Genomic DNA, 6,000 nt, shown 5'->3' on the forward strand with positions numbered 1-6,000 from the left:
TGCGTGCGTGCCGTGTATCTGTATGTACAGTAGTCAGACAAAGCCTGGACTGAATGTCCCCCTCAACACTGGTTTTGAAGTTTGGGTAAATCCTGTATAACCGACAACATTCCAGATAGCTTGACGACAGAAAAAGCAGAAGAGTCCTGAACTGCTTTGAGTATAATCTGTGAAAACTTGCGTCGTGTTTGCGTGTCACGAAGGGAACGAATTCGTCCCCAAGATCGCTTTGGATTTGATGACCGTTTATGATCGATCTCCGACATGAAATAAAGGCAAAAGAGCTCTCTTGATGCACAGTTAGTGATGCTTGCATCAGTGACGTTTTCAGTGTTATAGGGTTAGGGTCAGTGTTGTTAATAATGAGTGACCAATGGTCTATTTGAATAAGCCGCCGACGGACCATTGCCACAGCACCGCTTGTATAAAATGTGGCTTGATTTTGAACGACTGAATTTTCTACATCAACAGCTGCGTTAAGATCAGGGATCATCGTGGTGGACATTCATGTCAAAATTAAATCTTTGCCACGGACATACAAATGTGCGGACAATAATATTACCAACACTGTTAGCCCTGAATGACCATAACAGGTCTGTAACTCTTGAGTGTTCAAATGGACCCTTATGGGTCAATTTGGTTCCATTTGTACACTCTGAGAGAGAGAGTTAAGGGGGTCTGTGCAAATAAAACCACAAATAGTATGTTGGACTCTAAATAAGTGTATTCTAAAGAAAACCTGGAGACTTCACACTCACTAATTGGGTCTTATATAAGAACATTAATGGTGTAAAAGAGAAAATCTAAGATTTCCCACGGACAAGACCAAGTCTGAGTGGTGCCCTGTAGGCAATCAATTCTGCCATGTCAAGTGCACTTAATGTGACACCGCAAGCTATTATTGCGCCCATTTGTCTATATAGGAGGACAGAAAGATTGCAAGATTTCAGTGATAGAAATAGTTGGCAGAAATAGTTGACGTGCTTCAAACAGGTCATTCCGTCTGTCAGTCTTGTGCTCGCGTGAACCAATGAATGCATTTCAATGATATACCTGTCATTGGTAACTACACATCCGTCACTGTCAGGACGACATGCCACCTGCGCCAGCGGCCAGGACCTTCGCTGGCTCAGCACTGCAGTATAGGGGATATTTTACATCTAATAATTTATATTAAATACTGTATAGGGTAGAGATATTATTGATGCGTACTGTATAAGATGTATATGAAGATGGATCCCCTTGTCAGTCGGTGCCAAGGTTTACGCCAGTCTCGTATGCATCCATCCGTCTCTGAATAAAATTGCATTCAATCTTTCCTCTGGTCTCCCCTGGCTGAAGTGGCTTGATTCCTTCGAAACCGTCCCAACATTGCAATTGCATTAAACGCAAATGGTGTGGATATACAAGTAGTGTGCCAGTTCAAATTATTTGTGATTATGCATGTAGATAAGAGAGTCACAGTGTGGATATATACTATAACTGTTTCAAAGTCTTTTGCCTGGGGATAGAAACCGTCCCCGAGACCGAGTGTGCTGCTGCATCGATCCCCGTTCCGATGCTCTGGTGCCGTTTGCCAGACGATACCAGGGTGAACTAGTCCACCACTGAGGTGACTATAGGAATGTTGGACATACAAGGTTTCCACCCGACAGCAGCAATTATCTTGTTTAACCCATTTTGATTCAGATTCTAAAAAGGTCTTCTACATCTTGACAGTTTTCTGAAAAAGCTATGTTTCTATGTCAGTCGTTCTTCGATTTTTCTAAAATAGCAGACCTACAAGCTATGAGCTTGTAGATCTGCTATTTTTCAATAGCTAAAGCATAACATAATGCTAACACCAAAAGGGGTTCACGCCCAACATTGGTTAATTAATTGTATCTTGTATCTTGTTTTTCTGATGTTGAGATGGAGGTTGTTATCTTGACAAACAATGCATGGGCCCTCGTTACTTCCAGTGGATTCCTTTAAGAATCAATCAATCACGGTATGCTTCAGGAAATGATCAGCAGTAATGTCAAGTGCACCATGAGTCATAAGTCAGTGGGTTGAACATGCCAAATAAAAGCTGAGAGCGACGACTGAATGGGTAAGAGTGGATGTCTGTGTCGAGAGGTATCAGGAATGTCGGATCTGGACAACAGATGGCAGATAACAGCAATGCCGATACAGATCATACTAGACATATATCAAAGAGTCAGATATATCAAAAATACAGTACGAGCTAAATACTAGAGATATCAAAGATACGGTATACCAACTAGATATCAATTACGTCAGCTACTGTAGATACTATACCAAATCCAATAACAATGATAAAACTAAAGATATAAAAGATACCAGCTGTGCAACAGAAATACAAAATACACCAGATAGATATATTCAAGATACCAGTTACAGTAGATCCCAGAAATCCCAGATATACTAGCAATATAGTTACTGTAACAGCGTGCTTCCTCTCCCCAGGCCTCTTCATGGTGTACTGTAGTAATACAGTCAATTATGTTTCTACACAGCTACAGCAGACATAACCGGCAGAGCTACAGAGTCACACTAATGCCACTTACTTACTGTGCATAACAGAAGCGATGCTATGCTCGTTTATTATGATGGAGTGCCATTAGCGGGCACAGCCATTAAGAGCTAATGGCTGTATGGAAGAGAGATAATTGGAGCATCGGTATGATTGTGTTTCTGTCTACACTACTGTGTCAATGTGCATGTGCGTGCGTGTGTGCGTATCATTTTGCATGCCTACTGCAAGTGATCCATCTCCATTTTGATGAGAACGACTGGAGTTTTAATTTATTTGCACTTTCTGGAACCTTGCTGGAATTTACCAATATATGTAATTATGTGTTATCTGAGTGCCTGGAAAGTGGAAGTGTTTGATTGTGAGTACAATATGACAAAGAAGACACACATTTGCATGTATTATTATACATGTTTGCAAGCATTCATGCCTGGCAGTTTCTAAAAGCATAATATACAACGCAAAGTACAAAAAAGCAATAAAAAAACAAAGCCCCTGTGGTGGAACAGCAGAGTTGTTAGGATGATGATGTCTGATGACCATGACAGACACAGCGTGAGCTTCTACAGAGGGGCTTCTATTCATCACTGCGGTGCTCCTGTTGGTTTCCATGCTGTAGCAGAGCTACAGGCAGGCCCCAAACAGCCGCTGTGGCATACTAATGAGGTGGGAATCCAATATTTTGGGATCTATAGCAGGGGCCTTGGGAGGTTACTGCTCATTATGAAAACCAGGAGAAAATGTGCTAAATTAAGCCTTAATTTATATTCAACAGCACAATAAGGGGTGTTGGTAAGAGCTGATCTACAAGCTATACTCTACTGTAACAACGCATAACAAGTTCGCAACACTGCATGTTGTTGGCTTGTAGACCTGTTCTTTTAGGCAAGTGATTCTATGGAGTATAAATTACAAGTGACTATGGAGTATAAATTACAAGTGACTCTATGGAGTATAAATTAGACTTAGATCCACCCAGTGTAAGGATCAAATTCATTGCAGTGCTGCCGGCTTGACCGAACGTCTAACAAACACAATTAGCCATATTCGGGGATGAATGACGGGCAGGAACGACAACCTTTGTCGTGATTTTTTTTTATTGGTGGAACGGTCACTATTTTAATAATGTCGCACGGCAAGCGCGTTTGTGCACATTTTATTTGCCTTATGTTTCAGCTGAAACTAAAAGTTTGCTTTGAACAAAGTATCTTTATGTTCTTTGGCGGGAATACTGGACAACTCACCCCGGTGCGTGCCCGTTTTTCCTCCCGGAATTCTCCCCAGTGAGGGGGATAACTTTGTAATAATATGCTATTGGCTGTTTGTATTCTATTTGGAAAAATATAAAAAGATACTCCTGTGGAAAGGCTATATTATTTTAATTGTATTGACCCTATAAACAATTTAGTATTATTTAGTATATGTAAGGTTTTGCCCACTCAAATGGTACCTCGTCAGATAATCCCCACATAGCCTACAACAACTTCTGTGAACAGACTTCACTGTAGTAGCTTTTCATAAATTATATTTACTAGTCCTTACCCGTTGTGAGATATTTCCCCCCCCCCCCCCCCCCTTGTGGCTGTGAAGGGTACTGCGCCCGGGTGCGTTTGTAATTGACTAATAAATAAATAAATAATCATTAATGTGTCAAATCGAAAAAAGGGCTTCGTTACGCCCTCCATATGCATATGGTCAATGCCTGTGTGAAAAGGAGTGATTGGTGCATGCAGTAAGGAGTTACGGCACTGTTTCTGACAGACACACACACAGACACACACACACACACACACGGACAGACATTCGGTTAATTATAGTATGATATGATACTGCTGTCATGAAAGTTTATAGTTAGAGAAATTCAAAGTCCAGCCATCTGCCGTCCAGCCTCTCCCACCCCTCACTGGGGAAAACTCCGGGAGGAAAACGGAAAAGGGGTGAGTTGTCTTGTTACCCTTTGGCGGTGGCTATTAATTAAAAGGCATTGTTGCGTGCAGATAGGATACTGGCATCGGCGGCGACTGAACCCAAAACCGACGTGTTGCTTACCGTTTATGCGAGCAGTGAGGACACTCACTTTGAATTTAAGCTGTTATGCAAAGTAACCATTTGGGTACTTGGCTCATGAATTGAGGGGGTTTTAACGTGGACGTGAAAATACAGTGAAAAAATATATACTGCAGTGTCGCGTGAAGTGACCAAAACACTCCTACCTAAAGCCAAGGTGGTGCCTGTCAGTGGTAGGTGTTGAACAGGAGGAGTAGGATGGATGGAGGTGCTACGTCCTCCCGATGGGGGCTTCGCATTGACAGGTGAGCCAGTAGGATACAATTGCAGCGGAAACACAGAAAACTACTAAATTGAGGGGTAAAGGTATACAAATAATTGGATACTCAAAATAAATTAGTCTTAAGCAATTCCATGAAGACACACAGAGAGACACATTCTAGAACTATAAAACACTTGCAGGTAAGATATTCATTCAGTTAGGGTTAGGCAAAGAACCACACCAAACCTATGAAGACGAGTGAGACTGCAACCACTGATCTATAATCAATTTGGGATTGATGATGCTGTAATAATTTGTGAGGCTACGGCAATGGCATATTGGTATTCCCCACTGATCTTTAATAGATTTTAACATTATTTAAACAAAGCTCCATACACTTTAAATCTACAACCCCATTATCTAAATTTTATGTTTTAATTATTTTTTATTCCGATAACTCAACTGATGACTTCATGGTGATGATGTCAGAAAGGAGAAGGTCACTTGTCAGTTAGGAAGCTCACTGGGAATCGCATGGCAACGCCAAAAACAGGACGCACGCACTCGCGCACTCGCGCACGCGCACACACACACACACACACACACACACACACACACACACACACACACACACACACACACACACACACACACACACACACACACACACACACACACACACACACACACACACACACACACACACACACTTTGGAGGTGTTCATCATCTACGATGGGGAGTCATTAATTAGTCAGCTAAAATATGAAAAGTATCAATGACCTATAATTAACCCAATGAAAATTATGACAGAATAGAATGTCACCACAGGAAATGAAAGGGCAACAGAAAGAGTGAGGAGGAGGCGAGGGAAGTAAGAAGAAGCAAAACAATGGCATGAGACTAGAGTGAATATACACAATACATGGGCTACTATAGCTTGGTACAGGTTTTGTCCAGGGCCTGGAATTGTCTGAAGGCAACCCTTCAGCAAAGAGTCAAAGGCACAGTGAACCATATAGCAGCCTAATAGCCTTTTATATCACAACCTCGATATGACCTCACAGAGCTTGGGGATTCCCCTAAGGATGGAAGATATCCAGAACCATGTGTTCCTAATTGTGGGGAAAAGAAGGATAGAGGATCATGGTAAACCAAGCAAAACGCTTGAGCGTATCTCCGATTGCAGAGCAAGCG

Source organism: Protomyctophum parallelum, assembly GCF_964188405.1.
Source record: "Protomyctophum parallelum genome assembly, chromosome: 1".
NCBI classification, from domain to species: domain Eukaryota; kingdom Metazoa; phylum Chordata; class Actinopteri; order Myctophiformes; family Myctophidae; genus Protomyctophum; species Protomyctophum parallelum.